Raw genomic sequence first — 25143 nt, forward strand, 5'->3', positions numbered from 1 at the left:
GGGTGGCCATGGCGAGTCAGGTGCCACGGGCGGCCATGGTGGGTCAGGTGCCACGGGCAGCCATGGCGGGTCAGGTGACACGGGCAGCCAGGGCAGGTCTGAAGTGTCAGGAATCCACGGTTGATCAGGCGGCTCGGGGAGCCACAGTAGGTCAGGTGGTTCAAGCAACCACGGCAGTTCAGGTGGCTCGAGCAGCCACGGCAGGTCAGGTGGTTCAGGCAACCACAGCAGGTCAGGTGGCTTGGGCAGCCACGGCAGGTCAGGTGACTCAGGCAGCCACGGCAGATCAGGTGGTTCAGGCAACCACGGCAGGTCAGGTGGCTTGGGCAGCCACGGCGAGACAGAGTCCGTAAATGACCACGGTGGGTCAGAGTCCATAAATGGCCATAAAGAGTTATAGTCCTTAAATGGCCATAGCAGCTCAGAGGCAGTTGCTGGCCGTGGCCGGGCAGGGTTCCCACCCCCAAGCTCCCCCCCCAAAAAAAGTTCTTGGGGATTTCAACAGGGTCCGTAGCGGGTTTGTGGACAAGGAGTTCGGGTGGCGCCGGCAGGGCAAGGCATTTGGGCGGCGCCAGCAGGGCAAGACGCTTGAGTGGCGCTGGCAGAGCAAGGAACCTGGGCGGTGCCGGCAGGGCTAGGAGCTTGGGCAGCGCTGGCAGAGCAAGAAGCTTGGGCGGTGCTGGCAGAGCACGACACTTGGGCGGAGCAGAAGAGACCTCTGGAGTGGTCTCCGGGCCCACAACGGGCTCTGGGATGGCCTCCGAGCCCTGAAAGATGAAAGGAGCCTTCTTACTCCTCTTCCTCCTCTTGCGTGGACGAGGCGGCGGCTCTGTGTTCACCTCCTCGGTGTACACTGCAGCGAGCTCCCAGGCTGAAGCGAACTCTGGAGCGGACCCACTGACTGGGAGCCAGCTCTGGAACGGAATCACTGGCTGGAGCGGGCTCTGGAGCGGACTCAGCGGCTGGAACGACCCCTACATCCACAGACACCGAAGGGGCGGCTATCTTGCCCGTGGGCACTGGCGAACCGGCCATCTTGTCCATCGCATCCAGAGGGCCTGAGTGCGTAGCAACCGGCGAGCTTGAGTGCGTAGCACTTGAGAGCGAAGCAGCCGGCTGGCTTGGGTGCGAAGGGTGCGCTGAAATCAGCGGTGGATCAGCCACACTGGAACGCAGCACTCTCTGTTCTCGGACAGATCCAGAAAAGTGACGTGACTCTGGGCGATCAGCAGAGACGTGACGTGGCTCTGGAAGATCGGCAGATGCGTGGCGTGGCTCTGGAAGATCGGCAGATGCGTGGCGTGGGTCAGGAAGATCAGCGGAGACATGAACTGTTGTTGTTGTGATGGTAGCCGCCATTTTGTGCGTGTTCCTTGGCGCAGCAGCCATGACGTGATTCACCATGGTGTCGCATTTCTCCGCGACACCCACAGTAAACGGAGAGCCAACAGTCAATAAAGCGTAATCCATGAAATGACTTAGAGATGAACAGGGTCCCTCCCGGATGAGTTGTGATTTGAATGGTTGGTTCACGCCATCACAGAAGAAGTCTATGAGTGCGCAGTCAGGCAAATTTGAATACTGTGCAATGTCCAAATATTCCGCTACATATTCCTCCAATGATCGTGTGCCCTGCGTACTCCACAACAACAATTGAGCAATGTCCATACCGTACAAATGCTCTCTGGGAAAGATGCTGGATCATGGTGGCGGCAAAGTCTTCTGTAACGAAGCGGGACTCATGGTAAGATCCATATGCAGCTTTATTAAATAGAAAGCGTGGTCGTACAGGCAGGGTCAAAACAGGAACAAACAGGAACAGCAAGGAGCAGGCAGAATCGTGGTCAGGGTATAGGCAGTAGATCGAGGCAGGCAGATATCATTCACAGTCCAGGAAACAATACACAGTCCAAAGGTATGCAGCAGAGAATCATAAACAGGTAACCAGACAGGATCGGAAACAGATTGGCAAACAGGGTATAAACGCTCGGAATTGCAACATATGTTAACAAGACTTCGCGATGAGGTGGTGTGTGCATGAGTCCTTTATAGTCCAAGTGATGTGCAAAGCTGTATGTGGCGACAGGTGATTGGTGTGGAGTGTGAGCATGTGACTGGCTGGGAGGATGATGGGAATTGGAGTCCGGGAAGTGACAGGAACTGACGTGATCGTGACAGAAACTGTTCAACTTGGTTCTGAGTGTTGGTCATTTCCCTGACACCTGGAATAGAGGACTCATAACGCCCATATTCAAGAGTGGAAACAAATCAGACCCGAGCAATTACAGGGGCATCTGTGTGAGAAGTAATCTGGGGAAGCTGTTCTGCACTATCATCAACACGAGACTCAAACACTTCCTTACAGAGCACAATGTCCTGAGCAAAAGTCTGATTGGATTCTTACCAAATTATAGAACATCAGACCATATTTCACCCTACATACATCAGATCCATATTCACCCTACATATCCTGATTGACAAATACATTAACTAAAAGAACCAACATTTTTGCTTGCTTTGTAGATTTTCAGAAGGCCTTTGATTCAATTTGGCATGAAGATCTTCTGTCTAAACTTCTAGAATCAGGTATCAGGGAAAAGCAATGTACTCAAACAATCAATGCTCTATTAAAATTGGCAATAAACAAACAGAGTATCTACTACCACTATCAAGGACCCTCTTCAGTATTTACATTAATGAATTGGCGAAACATCTAGAACAATCAGCAGCACCTGGCCTCACACTACATGACTCCACTATCAAGTTCCTCCTGTATGCAGATGATCTGACTATTAACCCAACTTTAACAAAAATTCTAACGTTTCAGAAAAGACCCAGATGTCAGGGAAAGAGACACAATTTCAACCTTGGAACAACCACAATTGATCATGCCACAAGCTACACATACCTCGGGCTGAAAATAAGTGCAACTGGAAAACTATATTTGGCCGTGAATGAACTGAAAGAGAAAGCAAGAAGGGCCTTCTATGCCATCAAGAGTCATGAGAGTACACATCGAACAATGCGTGCAGGGCAGAATTAGGCCAATACCCTCTATTGATCCACATTGAGAAACGAGCCATCAAATTTTGGAAACATTTAAAAACGAGTGATCCCAACTCTTACCATTTTAAAGCCCTTAAAAACCATGAAATGAACATCGAAAAAAGTCCCCTGATTCAGATGGTCCTGAGGCTGCAAAAACAAATTAACACAACTAACAACAGCCAGCCTCAGGACACTGACACCGTCAACCACAGTTCAGTCAGGACCACTTAAGTCAAAAATTACAAGAGACCAAATTTAGTCAATTTTTTATTGGCATATTTGCTAAAGTTACAATTTGGCGGTATGGCTCTGTTCTAAATTCCCCGTCCTTTCATGAGCTCCATGAAAGCCAAGACCGGGAACAGCAGCAGCTTCTGGGGACAACCTCCCATTTTTTAACTGGGAGAGCAGCAGAAAATCCCCTATTGAGAACAGAGCATGCATCAATGACAACAGAATGACACTGATTAAGTTATACACAAGTTTAAGGAGGAGCTGGGGAGGAGGTGGGTTGCAAGCAGCGTGCAGTGGAAGCAGCCAAGCAGGCAGAGAGACGGAAGCTGCGTTTAAGTAATGCGCCATATTTTAGAGTTGCCAATGGAGTCCATAGAAATTGGATCAGCTGATATGGGTGGGGTTGGAATTTGAGAATCAGCTGATAGAGGAGCTTGACTACGAGGCCCGCCTGAACAAACGCTGACGCTTAATAATTAGGCCCAACCAAATTATAAAAGCACAAAAAGAAAATGACCTGACCTATTGGTCTGAAACAATAGAAAAACAAAGTAATCTTGAATGTTATTTGGCCCTAAATAGAGACTACACCACAGCAGAATATCTGAATACAGTGAAAGACTGTAAATTAAGAAGATACATTGATGCCTGTCACAAAAAGAGGGATTCGACTAATCAGTAATGCGCACACACACACACACACACACACACACAAACAAACACTAACACACATTTGTTTTTGTGAATTGTGGGGTCATTCCATAGGCATAATGGTTTTTATACTGTACAAACCGTATTTTCTCTCCCCCTACACTATGCCTACCCCTAAACCTACCCATCACAGGAAACTGTGCACACTTTTACTTTCTCACAAAAACTCATTCTGTATGATTTATAAACCTTTTGAAAAGTGGGGACATGGAGTAATGTCCTCATAACGCACCCTCTCCTTGTAATACCTATGTCATACCCATGTCACTATACACATATTGGAGTGTGGATTCACATTTGGGATCACAACCATTATTTTTTTTTTTATTATTTTAAGTTATTTGCAAAGTAATTCATATTTTATTTGTGTACAAAGTTTTAATGCTGTTAAAATTTAGGGGAAAATTACAGAAAATGTATTTTTATTTCATTGGAAATCTGTTTAACCAATGAGGTGCTCTCATGGTGACCCCTCGAGTTTGAGGGACGGAGTCAAAAGGGATGGGGAAAAAATAATGGATTTAGAATGGATTTGGTTTGTGGATGTAGAAGTCTGGATGTGTTGTTCGTCGTCGCTGGATGCCTCCAGTTTGCTGCTGTTCTTTCCTTTGGGCTTCTTGATTTGGGATCGGTAACGATTTGGAGTCGCGTTTCTCTGGATCTGTGAGTACTCAGTGTGGTTAAATTACAAAGAGCTCCCACATAGCGCGCCAACGAACAAACTAAAATCCCATCTGGGTTAAGGTGACCAGATTTCTGAAAGAGGACCCGGGGACATTTCCTATTTGAGTGGTCAAAATACCACCAAAATCTCATTTGTTATTATCTAATAATTAAAAAAACGGGGACAGTACATTTTTGATTTTTTATTGTTGTGGGTTTCACATTTTACATTAATAAATATTAATTTTATTATTAGGATTCTATTATTAGGTTTAATTTTATTATTAGGATGTTTGGTCTGGTTTTAATACAATTCACCAAAATAACTAGCCAGGCCTAACTACAAAAAACTATTACACTATTTTGAAAAATCACATTACAAAATATGAGATAAATAACAAATAATATTTGCAATATTTATTATTGAATTTAATATTTTCATTTTCACAAGCTGTTTTATACTGTACGAAATTACAACTTTTGTCCAATGACATTTTAATTTTCTGTTAACAGCTTTAGTGACATGAAAGGACTTGGGTAAAGTTGGTTTTATATTCGCACATTTGGACATCCGTATTCAATAGCCTTGTTAATCACACTACATTGGACATTCAGTGGACATTCACAAGTAAATATGCCATTAAAACAATACTTGCCTATTTTGATCGACTGTGAAAAATGTTGTAAGTTGACAATCGTTGGTTGTCAATATCATGTCGCTGCTTAAAATTCGCAAACATTAATTTATTGCACATTTATTGGAAAGTCTGAATTTATCAGAAGTCTGAATGTGCGAATATAAAACCAACTTTACCCAAGTCATGAAAGGAGCTTTGTTGTGGTGTTCTTGAGTAAAGTTCATAAAAAGTAAACTACATGATTTCCCACTATAATTTGTAAAATGTTCGGTATACCTCCTTCTAGTGGTTGGATGTACAAAAAATTCTTTTACATTTTAAGGTTAAATGCATCAATCTGGTGCATTTTGGAAGCTCACAATTAAGAGCTTCAACCCATGTACAGTGTGCAAATTGACCAAAGAAACAACATTGACTTACCTGGACATTAAAGAGGGTTCAAACATCTTTTTAGTTGTGATATAAAGTCTACATCGTTTTAGGTGTTTTAGGATGCCAAACAATTATTACAATAAAAAAATAATATAATAACGTTTTAGGTCTATATTATTAATATGACAATAATATCCATTTAGGCTATTGTAACAAATGCTCACTAAAATAAATTATGTTTTTAGTCAGGCTAGTTTACACAACGTATAGAGAAATTAAAATAGTTTGTAGCCAATTTCTAAGATAAATCCTTGAGCTTTAATTTTGATCTCCAAATCGCCAGCTGATCGTGTGAGCAAAGTGCGCACTTCTCTTTAAAACACGCAGCACAGACAGACTGTATATGAACTTAATCACTGTATTTTGCTGTTTTATAAAGGCACAAAGCCATATGACGATTTCGATTTTAGTTCGTTGGCATAATACAACATAGAGACTATTTATGTTTTAAATTTTCGGTTCATTATGAAACGGTGGCAGCAGCAGAGGGTCATTAATGGGAAACACTGAATGAATGTTTAGCTGACACATGTGCTAAAGTTGTCATTTCAGGTGCTATATCATAACCCTTCAGCCGGCCCGAACGAGAGTCTTGAGGCCTGCCGCTGCTCAAGTGAGTGACAGGGGGTGTGCTGTGTTCAATGTGAACTCGCTGCCGGTGTATATGGATACATAGAAAAGCGGGATTGAACTGTTTAACATATTTTAATAGAGAGATAGGTTTAGAAAAAAAAAATATTTTAACAGCACTATTAAGAAACCTCTGTATGCTGGCCGGACGTTTTTGCAATGTATTTGCGGATTATTTTGAACGAGATATAAAACGGGGACATTTCCGAGGACAGCTCCAGTCGGGGACGGAGCACCAAAAACCGGGGACGTCTGGTCACCCTAATCTGGGTAGAATACATTACTTTGGGTTTATTGTGGTTTAATGTGATTTTCTGGACTTCATGTGAATTGTGATTTCATTGATTGAATTTCATTTGGAGAGAAAGGGAAAAGAAACAACGACTCAAAAGAGTTCTAGTTTTAATAAATGCATGTTTATTGTTCAGTTCACATCCTGATGTTTTTTGTATGTTTGTTTTTCTACTTCCACTGTCTAATTATAAAACACTAAACTAACACTTATAGTGATATCTGAAGATCTGGGTTTTTTTTTAATGTAAATAGTAAATTTAGAATTGTGCCTCTCACCAGGTTATTGTTAATTTGGAAGTTCCCCTAGATATAATTCATTTGAGCCATATTTATTGGTGAGAGGGCTACACAAGAAACTTTATTATTGTCTTCATCTGTAACCAATCCAGTTACATATGCAAACGATCTGTCCAAGGCAAAGGATCGTAAAACTTTTCTTCTGAAAGCTTGAGTATGATTGGCCCACTGACCCCTAGAGCTTAACAAAGATATGAATCAGGACAGCACTGAACTGGGGATTCAATATATTCTTCAAAAACAGGAAATCTTCTAAAACTAATGAATAAATATGAATATTTTTCACTGAAAGCCAATTTAAAACATTCACGCAAGATTTAGAGATAAAATCACTGTAGTGAATAAAAATCTTTTCAAGAGTTTCAGAAAAGTAAGAACAAACAGAAAACTCCTCTGGAAAATTTCAACTATGGATTTATCCTAAACAGGATTTTGTATCAAGTCTCTTTAATCTTTGGAGCGACAGATAGAAATTTAAAGAAAGCTCAAGACTGCCAAAGTCTACAGCACTGAAAATCACCAACAATACAATAGACATACAATGCTTAAAAACTGTGTAAATCAAATTATTACTGTTGAATCAATTTAATGGACTCTTGCTGAATTAAAGTGTCAGTTTATTTTAAAAGAGAATCACACTGACCCTAAACATTTGAATGATGTAAATAAAATAATAGGCCTTTAAATTATAATAAACACAGAAAAATATCAAGATTAATGATTAGACTGATTAGACTGACCCAAAAATACTGATGTAAATGATGATTTTCACAGGATATCTGGTAAACTGTACTGAGACACTGATGATATATTGAACATGAAGAGTTCAGAAACATTAAAAGATCAGATTCATAATTCCTGATTCTGATGTGTTTTATCTCCATCAGATTCCCATCAGCTCAATCTGGATCTGAACACAGTGAATAAACGCCTCCATCTGTCTGAGAGGAACAGAGTGATTACTGTCACTGACACAGTCCAGCCGTATCCTGATCATCCAGACAGATTTGATCGTGTGTTTCAGGTGTTGTGTAGAGAGAGTGTGTGTGGACGCTGTTACTGGGAGATTGAGTGGAGTGGGAATGATGTGCGTATAACAGTGTCATATAAGAGCATCAGCAGGAAGGGATGGGGTAATGAGTGTGTGTTTGGACGTAATGATCAGTCCTGGAGTTTGTTCTGCTCTTCCTCCAGTTATTCATTCAGACACAATAGCATACAGACTAAACTCCCAGTAAAGCCCATCAGCAGTAGAATAGGAGTGTGTGTGGATCACAGTGCAGGAACTCTGTCCTTCTACAGCATCTCTGGAGACACAATGATCCTCATCCACACAGTCCAGACCACATTCACTCAACCACTCTATCCTGGGTTTAATGTTTATTATACTGGATCATCAGTGAAACTGTGTTGATCAGTGGAAGTATGAGCACAATTATTATAATCTAATCCAGTTTATTTTGAATAAACCTCCTGCTGAACAGAAATGAGGTTACAGATCTGATGCTCTGACAACTCTGAGAAAGAATAAAACAAGGATTGAGTCAAATCATCATCAGTTAAATCCTGATAACTCAGAAATGTAAGAAGTATGAAAGAAGTAAAATTGTAACCTGAGCAGTTTGTGTACGTTACGATCGTTTCATTTCCTATTTGGAGACCCCTTGAAGTGGAGCAAGAGCTGAACCCTGAAAGAGAACTTGGATCCTTTTTGGTCCACTTAAATAGTAATGTGGTCTCAGACCTCTTTGTGTTCATACTGTTGCTTTTTGGATCAAGTCCAGTTCAGTGTTTTATGGTTGAAATTATAGCCTCCAAAATTTGATTCCATTAAAGGATTTAAAGGATAGTTTTATTTATTATTATTATTTGCTACAAATGCTGCTGATTGAGCTTAACTTTCAACATATGTTGTATGTTTTGCACAAAAATATGTTTTGTTGCAATATTCTTGCACTACATCACACATAAATCACGTTTAATTTTAATTGTTTTCTTTGAATCATGTTTATTTATTGCAGAAGGCGCCAAAATAGAAATACTCATTCTACTTTGCTAAAAATACATAAATGTATTTAAATTATTAGTTTTTAGTATGTTACTATGTTTTTGCAATATATCAATTAAATGTTATTGTCTCTTGTATTATATTTTTATTTTTGCATGCTTAACATGAAAATATAAAGAAGCCGTTGATGCGTCTCTCTCACTGTGTTTGTAAGTGGTGGGAATAACAGACAAGAGTATGTTATGAACTAATAATCTGTATAGATTTGCCTGCAGAAGCAGATATTATGCACAGGCTACTTGTATGGAGGCGAATCAAGTGAGTCCAGGGCGACTGGTGTTCTCGGTCAGTCAGTCCAGTTTTTTGCAATTGCTGAATAAATCACAAAATAATATGGGTGGTTACGTCTTGAGTGAACAAAGAGTTTGGGGGAAAAACATTTTGAAACATGTCTCAGTATTGGATCCATGCATTTCTTTAAGTTTTAAAGGCTTAAATGACTGAAGAAGGCTGATTGCAGAAACGTTTGATCTATATGTGCTTTGTTGCATAATAAAAAAAGTAATAATTTATTAAGACAGTTGAGTGCGGATCTTTTGTTCTTTATTTGAAAGTATTGCAATTTCCATTGATCTTCACACCCAAAAACAGTTGAGTGCAGTGATTTAAGCTTTTTTTTTAATTTGTAAGTGACAGAAAATTAATGTACCTCTGAACACTGGTACATTTTTGTACTTTCTTGTTTGTACCTCTAAATTAACAATTTTGCACCCCAAGTGATAGAAATGTAGCTTTAAGTTATGGTTTAAAATTACATCCTGGTATTCTCCCAGTGCATTTCACTAAGATCCTGCTGAACTGATTTGTCCTAAAAATAAAATACTGGATGAGTTAAAAAAACAAAACACACTTGCATGGAGGGACTTAATTCCTTCAGAAGCATTAGGCTTTGTGAGCATTTTGTTAACCAGTTTTAAATACAAAACAGGGAGGAAGTGCACTATTTGTTTTGCTATTTTTTTCCCCACAAAAGTAACAAAATTCTGAGTATAAAATACAGAACATTCTCAATTCAGTTTTATAACGCTTATACTGGATATTCTGTACCCAACATGAACAAAATTCCTTCAGAACTGAAAGCATCATGCCCAGTGAAGAGTCAATTAATCAGTTTTAAGTGCTGAACACATAGGTAGTGCATCCTTTACAAACGTTTAAACAAAATTTAACAATTCATTAGGAGTATAAAATACAGAATCTTAGCAACTCAGCTGTAACTCATATACTGTATATTCTGTATAAAACATGTTAATTTGAAATATTTTTGCTAACATGTACAATGCGTTTGTCCTTCAGAGCTTAAATACAAAACTGAAAGCATCGGGCCAATGAACAGTTCATTAATCAGTTTTAAATACTAAATTCTCAAGCATTTTAACACATCCTATCCTCAAGCTTTTGCAGACTTTTTACTTTTGTCCCTCTTTAGACCAACCATCGCTAATTATCAGCATGTCAACTTGTATTTTGGACATTAAACCACATGTGTGACAAATCTGGACAGAAGACTTGCATTAAACAGGTAGTTCACCCAAAAACTTAAAATTCTGTCATTTACTCATGTAGTTCCAAACCTCTATGAATTCTTTCTTCATTTGAACAAAGAAGGTATTTTGAAGAATGTTGGTAATCAGACAGTTGATGGTAGCCATTGGAAACTTCCTACTTCCCACTTTTGAAACCATGATTACGAGTTCATCGCATTCAAATTTTAACTTTTAAATTGTACCATCATGCTGATTGTCAGTTTTCTCCAGTAAGTGTCTGATGTCTATTTCCTTCTCCAAGGATGCTATAATTTCCCTGTGTTTTGGAATAATGGTCCCCTCCCATTTCCTGATGAGGAAGTCTTCTTTCCCCATCTGTAAGTTTGGAAAATTCAGTGTCCACCTTAAAACAGAAACAAATATTTCTAAATTATGGAATGCAAGCTTTATATAAAAAGTTATCTGCAGCTTAAGTAAGCATGTGCATTACCAAGGCTGGCATATCCCAAAATAGGGATCTTTCCTGAAGATTTCACCAATGGATGGTGATTTTGATGGTGAATCTCCTAAAGGTCACATCCTCTATATCAGAGTCAACCACTCCACTTGACACCGTTTCATCTAGAATTGACAAAGAAGGTTTCTTTGTACAATGATGGCATTTCATATTGTAGATCCACCGACTATCACTGACTCACTTACCTTGAGATGAACCCATAGTTTGGATTCATTTTTCTTTCTGTTAATTATTCTCAATTTAAATATTACAGTGTCCAAACACACAAAAACTCCTGATGAAGCGACTGAGATCTACGTGACGCACTATTATAAAGATGGCATTATTAAAGAGAATAAAGACATGAAGATTGAAGAAACATTCAGAGTCGAATCACACAAGGAGAACAGAACTGAGAGACTTCCACACATACATCCATGGAAGAACAACTGACAATGAACAAAGGAAACACAGGTGTACATACACAGAGAGAATAACACGCTAACAAGACACACCTGGGAACAATCAAAGAACTAATCAACAAGAAATCCACAAACTGACTATGAAATGGAGATGAGACAGAAACTTAAATGTTCACTCACACAAGTCAGGTAAAATATCTTCTACCGAGGAACAAACAGGCTAGTTTCATTCTCAGAGCTGAACTCAGTCATTTGATCCTTATTAAAATGTCCAGAAATTAATGATATTTTTGAAGAATGTCATAAGAGTGTCCTAATTAAAGTGTTTTTTTTTTGACATGGAGCGGGTCACCTCATGTTGAGATCACATGACCATACAAAGGGCCTGTTTACACTTGGTCTCTTCATGCATTTTTACTGATCTGATATCTGTCTGATTTATCAAAATGATTCCATTTACACCTGGTCACATAAATGTGTTTCTGCAAAACGGATATAAATCTGATCTTCAATTCCTGCACTGTATGCAGATTTCATGGAGTCACCGAAAGCAACAAATATGAGCTGCATTTTATTGACCATCAGCAGATTTCAAAATCAAAGAACGCAATAGGAGAGAGTGGAAACAGCACTGGAAGATCATTATAATCTCATTACTTTAATGAAGATGATTATGTGTTGACCATCTGCGACTTACTTTCAGCTTGATTTAAGGAAGTTTGTTAAGAGAATATCATCTGCAGTGATGAATGTTGCAGTAGTGCTGTCATATATGGCTATAACATGTTTTTTAGCCTATAACATGCTCTCACGTTTATTTTTTAGGAGGAATAAAGGCTGATTTATACTTCTGCGTTGAGTGTACGGCGTAGGTTGTTTGTACCACGCGTAACCTACGATGTAGCTTGAAGTGCACCTCTTCAAAGATGTAAAGGCTCCGGTATACTTCAAACAAAATCGAAGAACGAACTGATGTGATGTCATTTCGAACAAAATCAGGCCAAAACAAAGTTCGCTTTGTGTTCTTTTTGGAAGTTCGAAACGGCTTGCCAAAGCGAACTTTCAGGAAAAGTTTGCTCCTGCTGCAAAACACCTTCGTACTACCATTGGTCAGTGACGATAATGTAACAGGAGGTTTGCGCTGAGGCTCCACCTTCACTCGCGTGGGACGCGTCTTTGACTCATTTCATGTGCTTGAGTTCGTCGAGGTAAGAGCTCCGGGGGTGAAAATATGAACACACTGGATAGCCGCTTTATAGTACAAAATGAAGTTGTGCATCAGATAAAATGAGGCACTAACACTGTTTTTCGTGTTTGATACTGTAAAGCTGCTTGAAGCAATCTATTGAATAAAGTGCTATATGAAGACGTGACGTGACTGGAGTGCTAATTTGCAGAGCTCGTGCTAACATTCCCATGATGTTATGATCAGACGCTTTTCTTATGCTTTCTATAATAAATGCTTGCTGTTTTCTCATTTTTGTTGTTTATTTTGTTACTGAGAAGAAAGTGTACAGCACATATTTACATATTCATCTAAACGCCACTCTCAGCAGTGTGGGCGGCATCAGATGTTCGTTTACAATATACCGCTGCTCACACATTTCGTTTTACCCCTAAACGAAGAACGAAAAAGAACTTCGTTTGAAGTATACCGGGGCCTTAACAACGCGTCAATTCTACGCGGACCGCAAGCACTGTGATAGCACTCGGAGAAGAGCGAGCGTTAACAACTTACATAGGAATGAAAAACGCTCTGTTTCAGGGGACACATGCAGTCGAACTGCAATAAAAGTCGTTACCTATTTGCTGCTTCTGTTTGTAAGCTTCTCTGACAATGTACATGACAAGCTGCTTCTTCTTCGGCTTTTGCCTTGATCCTCAACATGATCGTGGACACTAACTACTAGTGGTCTGTATGCACGTCGATGCGGACAACGATGCAGAAGTATAAATGAAAACAGACGCATAGCCTACAGTGCAGAGGCTCCGGCATAGGTCAAACGCAGAAGTATAAATCAGCCTTAAAATTTTCACATGTGGTTTCAACAACCAGATGCATTTAGACTTGTTCAGTTTTGACTGGAATGCGTCTCAGACCACCTCCTGAACTGGTTTGAGCGATCAGATTTAAATCCGTCTCGAATGCGTCTCAGAGGACATTTACACCTGGGGCCTCATTTATAAAGCGTCCGTACTCACAAAACGGGACTGAAAACATGCGTACGCCAGTTCCTGCGCAAAAGGTGGGATTTATAAAGAAAAACTTGACGGGAAAATGTGCGCATCTACACTCAAAGTTTGACCCATGCGTACGCACATTCTGGAGACAAAGGGAATTGGCGACACCGATGGTGAACTGAGGGACTGACGGCAGATGAAGGAAAAACACTTTAAATCCTCATTATGAGTCATAATCATAAATACAGTGCATGTTCACAATAACAGTTTAAATAAATAGAAGAATGATTTAAACTTGCATGGAAACTCACGTTTTCATTTTGATTTACATTAATATTAGGCTACACTTTTACTAATGGCGATAAGCACTGAAATTACATTATGCAATCATTACGGAGAAGTTAAACAAAAATAATATGAATTTAGATGGTAGATGTGCTACTTTCGATCAGTTTTCCTGTGACACGCTGTTTTAATGACAGCGAGGAGTGATAGGTGCACAATAATTCCTCATTAAACTAAACTGCAGATGTTATGACAAAATATTTTAGCGAGAAGAACGATGATTAGTGATGCACACTTAACTTGGATATTATGGAAGACACTGCTGGATTCGGTGGTCGAACGGTCCGCTGTCCAGTTTGAAGAGCTCCAATGACAACCGCAGCTGCAGGAGGTGATGTCGTGTGAAGGATCTTCAAACAGTTACCACTGTATTTGAAGGATATAATTTGAGGAAAACAGTAAGATTTGCACATTTCCTTTTTTAAAATACTTTGTCAGTGACGCGCCAAGACAGACAATTACATTGCAATAAATAAGTAGGCCTATACGTTTCCACTAAAAATAGCCTATATACTTCCTAAAAGATATGTTCACCTTATCAGCAAAACGGCATAAATTGAATTCGAATTGTTTTAAACTATTAAATACTATTTGGCCTGTGGAAATGAATAAATCAACTCTATATTAAAACCTTTATCTGAAGTATTTTATACAATTTTGTTTTAATGGATATTTTGATATATTTATTCTAAAACATAAAGAGGATATTGGATGATTTTTATCAATGTAGTGTATTGCACAAATTGCATTTATAGTCCATATTTAATATTTTCTAATGTCTTGAACCCTTGACGGGTTAACCGTGGTGTCACGTGGATGGGAACGTGCATGCAAATTACATGCAGATGAGGTTATGCATAGTAAAACTAGGCGTCTTAACCCTCTGGGGTCTGAGGATTTTTGGGGCCCTGGAGAAGTTTTGGCATGCCCTGACATTTGTGCTTTTTTCAGTTGTTCATAAACATATTAATGGAAAAAGTGTCATTACACTGTATTCAGCACAAACTAGGCTACCATAATATGTGAGGAACATGTATGTACATGTTTGTGTTTTTGAAGGAATAACGTTTATGCGTGGTTATTGAAAAAACAAAAAACTTAAGTCACTGAAATAAGGCCAAAAAAATATATATTAAATCTGTGTTCACAAGACTTCTGGGTATTGGAGGTTGTAGACTAGAGTTTTTGCTTCAAAATGAGGTAAAAATTATGCTGCCTGCTTGTTCATATAAAACAATAGAGAGATTTAAATTTTCTAAAACATTGGTCAAGAAACACAGTATGCGTGGAGGCGTGAATCATCATGAAACATACAGAAAAAACAGCAATACTGTGAAATATTATTACAATTTAAAATAATGGTATTCTATTATATACTTTAAAATATAATGCATTTCTGTGATGCAAAGTGTCTGAACAGTTATGTTACCTCTATGGAATTTCATATTGGCTTTTAGCTTAAAAGCATGCACATTTGGAGAAATATTGATGGATTCTCATATGTTTGTCAATTTTCTATACAGAGGAGTAATATTTATTCAATATTTATTGTCATCACTATGAACGCTGGATACTGTGTTTTCAATTCATACTTGCAGCCGGAGGGCGCTCTGTGCACCTTTAGTCCACAAATCCATATAAAGAAGAACAGAAACCAGGAACTAACGGCATGTCTTCTAGAGGTCTCTAACCATGGCTTTAACATCCAAATAAACACTTTTCAAGACAATAAATACACGATTTAGACGATGTATGCATGTATTGACTGAATTTGCGTCTGAATAGCGCTGGCTCCGTGGGCGTGGCCGCATTAGCGGATAATGAGCTGAATCACCGACTTCTGACATGGCTCTCTTTTCATACAGATTACATAAACACAGTATTTTTGTTTTCAATTTGACTTCCACGATTTAAAACCTGACATTTCAACGTTTTTTTAGACATAAGTCTAATTTTTTTGTGATCAGTATTCACTAAGTTACAGTTCATTTTCTGAGAACTATCAGATTGGACTTCGTTCAGAGAGAGACGAGAGATCACGCATCATGTTAGTTTTCTTTATTTTACAAAAAGCACAACATTTTGTTTTTACTCTGAGTGTACACAAATAAAAGAAGATATTCCACAGATTAAAATGGTGTATAGCTCTTAACTGTATGTGCAACATATACGGAGTATTTTGAGTCTCTTTCACACCGGTTAGAAAAAAACCGTGGTGATCACGCCGGCGTGACCGCCGACCCGAGGGAGTTAAGCTCCATATATGGTGATTTCGGGGAGGAGACAGGGTGGAGATGTACGTACGCACAATCTTCCACTGACTGGGATTTATAAAGGGATTTGTGCGCAGGTTCTGGCGTAAGCATGGTTTTATAAATCTGATTTTTTTGGGGCGTACGCAGAATCTAGCTTTTGGGCGTACGTACACTTTTAAGATGAAATCTACGCAAAGTTTTATAAATGAGAACCCTGGTCTTTTCACGATCGGATCATATCTTGAATGCAAAAATACTGAACAGACAAGTACACAGAGCTTTTTCCATGAATTCTGTTGTGACCCAAATCATTTTGTGGAGCACTACCCTGAGCTCATAAAGCTATATGGTCCACTTGTAGGTTAATGGACCATGCGTTTGAAGCTAAGCACAGCTTCTTCAAGCAGATCTCACAGCATACAAAATGCTTTAAGAATGTGCCACTGTCATTAGCAGTGAAACACCAGCTGATGATTTCTAACTACATGGCCTTTTGTAGCCTTCAGAAGCCTGACTTTGAAGCCCATGGTGTATCAGCAGTTTCAGTTGATGTTTTGATTCAGGCAACTGCTGAGAGAATTAAGTTCCAAGTACTGTATAAGTGTAACACCTGAGCAAAAGTGTGATCAATAAACGCATTGAGTTCAGAAATGGAATGATAGTTGCACAAGTGGGTCATGAGCTGGTTTAAGCTGGACCTGAGCTGGAGCTAGTTTCTAAGGACCAGCTTAAGACCAACACTTGACCAGCTAAGGACCAGCATAAACCAGTTCAAACCAGCTGCCATGCTTTAAAACATTCTTAACCTGCATATACTGTTTTTTTCAACAGGGATCACCTTGCTTGGAGTTGCTGATTTACCAGATACCCTTTGGCAGCTTACTCCATTGAGTATGGTTTCTTTGAAACCGAAGATGAGCGAAAATCTTACGGGTGTGGAACAACATGAGGGTGAGTAATTACTGACAGAAATTTAATTTTTGGTTAATTACAAAGTAATTAGATTAATTTAAGTTAATGAATAAAATCGTTTATTTTTATCATTTATTTGGGATGAGATGTTTTCATTACGTGAAAAGACTGATACGACACTTGTTTAGGTGAATTACATCACATCAATGTATGTTACTTTAAAAATAAAATGACTTACAGAATAATAATGAATAGATTCAATTAAACATACACAAACCTGTATTTTGTCAAAGAACTGCACCAATTTGGCAGCACCGAGGACCGCTCTCTCCTTAAGAAAATGGAAAAAGCTTGTGCTCAGTAACTCAACTGTTTTAATTGTGTCCAGCTTTTTGCTCAACATAATTAATGTTGATTTGAAATAAGTAAGAATTATGGCTCTTGAAACTGATCCGTATACGTTCTTCATTCTTGAATATTTTGATTGAAATTGAAATTATGATGTACATTTTAAAAACCTAATTTGTTATTCAAATACTAATTTCTCTTCGTGACAAAAGATGTGTATTCTTGGCTAAATTCTTGGATTTTTATTTTTGGTATGCCCAACTCAAACAGTCACTTTGTCACGGTTTTAGTTGTGTTTTGTTCTGTTTAGTTGTATATGTCTAGAGTTTGTTTTTCTTTGGTCATAGGTATTGTTAATTAACCTTCACTGCTGCAATTAGATCCTGCTTCCTTTCTTGCTGCAACCAACCGTAACACACTTGAGTGATATTAAGTGATTTTATGGTAGCATAGATATTTGTTATTGTGATATTTACAAAGCCATTGAATTATTTTATTTTATTGAGTGTAACACGTCGGTCTCACAAAGGTGTTGAGTTGGGTTGAGATCTGGTGACTGAAGGCCATAGCATTGTTTCCAAATGGCTCATGGCTGTATGAATGTGCAATAGAAATCAAGTAGTTTATTGAAAATTAGTTCCAACTCTAGGTTTGTTTCTCACCAACAAATGTGTAATTTCAGTGTCAAATTGTCTTTTATTTATAATGTTTTTGGGTAAATAGTACATTTTTATTATTATTATAACTTATATATTCATTATGAACTATTCCATTGATGTCCACAAGTCTAAAACAAGCTGAGCATACATGTGTTTCTTAATTACTTTATTGCAGTTTTCATCAAGAAAACAACAACAACAAAAAACAAGGCATCACACATTTTCTATATCTCGTCCCTGACATGATATACAAATTGATATATAAGGTACAATACGGTGCTATTGTGACATGTATCCGAGTGAAACTCAGCGTAGGGCGGAGCTTGATTTTGTCCATGGGGAATTGATTGGATGGTCATGGTTTGCTATTGGTGGATCTCATGTGAGTGACAGGTTGCCCCGCCCTCGTCATCAGAGAAGAGAAGAGACGTCACTGCAAGATGGAGGGGAAATTATTTTGATTAAAGATTACGAGCGCACATGAATTTAACAAAATAATGATGTGTATGAATAACTCATTCATAATAAATACTGCAGTATTCAATAAAAACAAGATTTGACCATTTGGATTTCATGGTGACTTTAAAGGGTTAGTTCACCCAAAAATTATTTGCTCACCCTCAAGTTGTTCCAAACCTGTATACATTTCTTTCTTCTGCTGAACACAAAGGAAGATATTTTGAAGAATATGGGAAACTGAACAGTTCTGGGGCACCTTTGACTTCCATAGTATTTTTCCTACTATGGAAGTCAATGGTGCCCCAAAGCAGCCTGGTTACAAACTTTCTTCAAAATATCTTTCTTTGTGTTCAACAGAAGAAAGAAATGTATATAGGTTTGGAACAACTTGAGGGTGAGTAAATGATGACAGAATTGTCATTTTTGGGTGAAATATCCCTTTAAGGAATTGTCCAGCATTACACAGTTTTCAGTCCTGCAGTACCAGTGTAGTATTAAGATACAGATTTACTGAACTTTGTTTTGCTTCTCTGTAACTTTAAAATATTTTTTGAGTGTGTCTGACACGCAGATGGGAGTTTTACTTACTCAAACATGTTCTAAGGGCAGAAAGAAAATGATTGGTTTACAGATTCAACCAATGAAATTGAAGCAGAGGCGGGGCGGGATCAAGCCGTTTGAAATTTTAGAGGGAACACTTCAAACTGATGTTACTGGGAGAGCGCATCTAATGTAAGGTAAGTAAATTTTGCTATATATTTTGTTAAAATTCAGATAACTGATAAACATTAAAATGCAAAGAAACACTCATCTTATAGTATGAATTTTGATTCGGCTCCATTATACGTCGACTGCACCAATGCTGCTTTTGTGAAAATGGGGTAAATAGGCTTCATTTTAATGCTAGCATTAAAAAAAAGGATCTATGAGGCCAATATGCTACGACAGAACTGGCTCAGATCTCCGTGACATTATACATCTCCCGCTGCATGCAAGAAGTGGTTGTGCTGTTTTTTTTTTGGTAACGTTAAACTATGCGCGTCGCTGCTCAGGGCTGCAGTACTGTTATGCATCGCTGTTATTTTTAGTGAACTATGGCTGATGTCAGGGAAAGAACTACTCAAGTTGTGTTACTGTGTAAATTCCGCTACTCCTTGCTCTTGAACGAACACACATACACACACACACACACCGAATGATAATAAAATACCCGTCTCGATCTATACAAATTTCAGATGTTTCATCATAATGGTTCCGTGCTTTCCTGCATTAGTTCCGTGTGTTTACTGACCGCATTCTAAAAATATCTGTCACTATTTGTAAAACAACAAAACAGAAATACGCTGCTCTCCGAGCTGGAGTCAATAGGTTCCATAATATCTCAATAGATTCATATCGCTGTTATTTTAGTGTACTATATGCTGCTCTCAGGGCTGCAGTTCTCAATAGATTCATTTTACTGTGTTATTTTAGTGTACTATATGCTGCTCTCAGGGCTGCAGTACTCAATAGATTCATATCGCTGTTATTTTAGTGTACTATATGCTGCTCTCAGGGCTGCAGTACTCAATAGATTCATATCGCTGTTATTTTAGTGTACTATATGCTGCTCTCAGGGCTGCAGTACTCAATAGATTCATATCGCTGTTATTTTAGTGTACTATATGCTGCTCTCAGGGCTGCAGTACTCAATAGATTCATTTTACTGTGTTATTTTAGTGTACTATATGCTGCTCTCAGGGCTGCAGTACTCAATAGATTCATTTTACTGTGTTATTTTAGTGTACTATATGCTGCTCTCAGGGCTGCAGTACTCAATAGATTCATATCACTGTTATTTTAGTGTACTATATGCTGCTCTCAGGGCTGCAGTACTCAATAGATTCATATCGCTGTTATTTTAGTGTACTATATGCTGCTCTCAGGGCTGCAGTACTCAATAGATTCATATCGCTGTTATTTTAGTGTACTATATGCTGCTCTCAGGGCTGCAGTACTCAATAGATTCATTTTACTGTGTTATTTTAGTGTACTATATGCTGCTCTCTGGGCTGCAGTACTCAATAGATTCATTTTACTGTGTTATTTTAGTGTACTATATGCTGCTCTCAGGGCTGCAGTACTCAATAGATTCATATCACTGTTATTTTAGTGTACTATATGCTGCTCTCAGGGCTGCAGTACTCAATAGATTCATTTTACTGTGTTATTTTAGTGTACTATATGCTGCTCTCAGGGCTGCAGTTCTCAATAGATTCATTTTACTGTGTTATTTTAGTGTACTATATGCTGCTCTCAGGGCTGCAGTACTCAATAGATTCATTTTACTGTGTTATTTTAGTGTACTATATGCTGCTCTCAGGGCTGCAGTACTCAATAGATTCATTTTACTGTGTTATTTTAGTGTACTATATGCTGCTCTCTGGGCTGCAGTACTCAATAGATTCATTTTACTGTGTTATTTTAGTGTACTATATGCTGCTCTCAGGGCTGCAGTACTCAATAGATTCATATCGCTGTTATTTTAGTGTACTATATGCTGCTCTCAGGGCTGCAGTTCTCAATAGATTCATTTTACTGTGTTATTTTAGTGTACTATATGCTGCTCTCAGGGCTGCAGTACTCAATAGATTCATTTTACTGTGTTATTTTAGTGTACTATATGCTGCTCTCAGGGCTGCAGTACTCAATAGATTCATATCGCTGTTATTTTAGTGTACTATATGCTGCTCTCAGGGCTGCAGTACTCAATAGATTCATTTTACTGTGTTATTTTAGTGTACTATATGCTGCTTTCAGGGCTGCAGTACTCAATAGATTCATATCGCTGTTATTTTAGTGTACTATATGCTGCTCTCAGGGCTGCATTACTCAATAGATTAATATAGCTGTTATTTTAGTGTACTATATGCTGCTCTCAGGGCTGCAGTACTCAATAGATTCATTTTGCTGTGTTATTTTAGTGTACTATATGCTGCTCTCAGGGCTGCAGTACTCAATAGATTCATTTTACTGTGTTATTTTAGTGTACTATATGCTGCTCTCAGGGCTGCAGTTCTCAATAGATTCATTTTGCTGTGTTATTTTAGTGTACTATATGCTGCTCTCAGGGCTGCAGTACTCAATAGATTCATATCGCTGTTATTTTAGTGTACTATATGCTGCTCTCAGGGCTGCAGTACTCAATAGATTCATATCGCTGTTATTTTAGTGTACTATATGCTGCTCTCAGGGCTGCAGTACTCAATAGATTCATTTTGCTGTGTTATTTTAGTGTACTATATGCTGCTCTCAGGGCTGCAGTACTCAATAGATTCATTTTACTGTGTTATTTTAGTGTACTATATGCTGCTCTCAGGGCTGCAGTACTCAATAGATTCATTTTACTGTGTTATTTTAGTGTACTATATGCTGCTTTCAGGGCTGCAGTACTCAATAGATTCATATCGCTGTTATTTTAGTGTACTATATGCTGCTCTCAGGGCTGCAGTACTCAATAGATTCATTTTGCTGTGTTATTTTAGTGTACTATATGCTGCTCTCAGGGCTGCAGTACTCAATAGATTCATATCGCTGTTATTTTAGTGTACTATATGCTGCTCTCAGGGCTGCAGTACTCAATAGATTCATATCGCTGTTATTTTAGTGTACTATATGCTGCTCTCAGGGCTGCAGTACTCAATAGATTCATATCGCTGTTATTTTAGTGTACTATATGCTGCTCTCAGGGCTGCAGTTCTCAATAGATTCATTTTACTGTGTTATTTTAGTGTACTATATGCTGCTCTCAGGGCTGCAGTACTCAATAGATTAATATAGCTGTTATTTTAGTGTACTATATGCTGCTCTCAGGGCTGCAGTACTCAATAGATTCATTTTACTGTGTTATTTTAGTGTACTATATGCTGCTCTCTGGGCTGCAGTACTCAATAGATTCATTTTGCTGTGTTATTTTAGTGTACTATATGCTGCTCTCAGGGCTGCAGTTCTCAATAGATTCATTTTACTGTGTTATTTTAGTGTACTATATGCTGCTCTCAGGGCTGCAGTACTCAATAGATTCATTTTACTGTGTTATTTTAGTGTACTATATGCTGCTTTCAGGGCTGCAGTACTCAATAGATTCATTTTACTGTGTTATTTTAGTGTACTATATGCTGCTCTCAGGGCTGCAGTACTCAATAGATTCATTTTGCTGTGTTATTTTAGTGTACTATATGCTGCTCTCAGGGCTGCAGTACTCAATAGATTCATATCGCTGTTATTTTAGTGTACTATATGCTGCTCTCAGGGCTGCAGTTCTCAATAGATTCATTTTACTGTGTTATTTTAGTGTACTATATGCTGCTCTCAGGGCTGCAGTACTCAATAGATTCATTTTGCTGTGCTATTTTAGTGTACTATATGCTGCTCTCAGGGCTGCAGTACTCAATAGATTCATATCACTGTTATTTTAGTGTACTATATGCTGCTCTCAGGGCTGCAGTTCTCAATAGATTCATTTTACTGTGTTATTTTAGTGTACTATATGCTGCTCTCAGGGCTGCAGTACTCAATAGATTCATTTTACTGTGTTATTTTAGTGTACTATATGCTGCTCTCAGGGCTGCAGTACTCAATAGATTCATTTTACTGTGTTATTTTAGTGTACTATATGCTGCTCTCAGGGCTGCAGTACTCAATAGATTCATATCGCTGTTATTTTAGTGTACTATATGCTGCTCTCAGGGCTGCAGTACTCAATAGATTCATATCACTGTTATTTTAGTGTACTATATGCTGCTCTCAGGGCTGCAGTACTCAATAGATTCATTTTACTGTGTTATTTTAGTGTACTATATGCTGCTCTCAGGGCTGCAGTTCTCAATAGATTCATTTTACTGTGTTATTTTAGTGTACTATATGCTGCTCTCAGGGCTGCAGTACTCAATAGATTCATTTTACTGTGTTATTTTAGTGTACTATATGCTGCTCTCAGGGCTGCAGTACTCAATAGATTCATATCGCTGTTATTTTAGTGTACTATATGCTGCTCTCAGGGCTGCAGTACTCAATAGATTCATTTTACTGTGTTATTTTAGTGTACTATATGCTGCTTTCAGGGCTGCAGTACTCAATAGATTCATATCGCTGTTATTTTAGTGTACTATATGCTGCTCTCAGGGCTGCAGTACTCAATAGATTAATATAGCTGTTATTTTAGTGTACTATATGCTGCTCTCAGGGCTGCAGTACTCAATAGATTCATTTTGCTGTGTTATTTTAGTGTACTATATGCTGCTCTCAGGGCTGCAGTACTCAATAGATTCATATCGCTGTTATTTTAGTGTACTATATGCTGCTCTCAGGGCTGCAGTACTCAATAGATTCATTTTGCTGTGTTATTTTAGTGTACTATATGCTGCTCTCAGGGCTGCAGTACTCAATAGATTCATATCGCTGTTATTTTAGTGTACTATATGCTGCTCTCAGGGCTGCAGTACTCAATAGATTCATTTTACTGTGTTATTTTAGTGTACTATATGCTGCTCTCAGGGCTGCAGTACTCAATAGATTCATTTTGCTGTGTTATTTTAGTGTACTATATGCTGCTCTCAGGGCTGCAGTACTCAATAGATTCATATCGCTGTTATTTTAGTGTACTATATGCTGCTCTCAGGGCTGCAGTACTCAATAGATTCATTTTGCTGTGTTATTTTAGTGTACTATATGCTGCTCTCAGGGCTGCAGTACTCAATAGATTCATATCACTGTTATTTTAGTGTACTATATGCTGCTCTCAGGGCTGCAGTACTCAATAGATTCATTTTACTGTGTTATTTTAGTGTACTATATGCTGCTCTCAGGGCTGCAGTACTCAATAGATTCATTTTACTGTGTTATTTTAGTGTACTATATGCTGCTCTCTGGGCTGCAGTACTCAATAGATTCATTTTACTGTGTTATTTTAGTGTACTATATGCTGCTCTCAGGGCTGCATTTCTCAATAGATTCATTTTACTGTGTTATTTTAGTGTACTATATGCTGCTCTCAGGGCTGCAGTACTCAATAGATTCATTTTACTGTGTTATTTTAGTGTACTATATGCTGCTCTCAGGGCTGCAGTTCTCAATAGATTCATGTTACTGTGTTATTTTAGTGTACTATATGCTGCTCTCAGGGCTGCAGTACTCAATAGATTCATTTTGCTGTGTTATTTTAGTGTACTATATGCTGCTCTCAGGGCTGCAGTACTCAATAGATTCATTTTGCTGTGTTATTTTAGTGTACTATATGCTGCTCTCAGGGCTGCAGTACTCAATAGATTCATATCGCTGTTATTTTAGTGTACTATATGCTGCTCTCAGGGCTGCAGTACTCAATAGATTCATTTTGCTGTGTTATTTTAGTGTACTATATGCTGCTCTCAGGGCTGCAGTACTCAATAGATTCATTTTACTGTGTTATTTTAGTGTACTATATGCTGCTCTCAGGGCTGCAGTACTCAATAGATTCATTTTGCTGTGTTATTTTAGTGTACTATATGCTGCTCTCAGGGCTGCAGTACTCAATAGATTCATATC

The sequence above is a fragment of the Chanodichthys erythropterus genome, chromosome 8 (assembly GCF_024489055.1).
Source record: "Chanodichthys erythropterus isolate Z2021 chromosome 8, ASM2448905v1, whole genome shotgun sequence".
Taxonomy (NCBI): Eukaryota; Metazoa; Chordata; class Actinopteri; order Cypriniformes; family Xenocyprididae; genus Chanodichthys; species Chanodichthys erythropterus.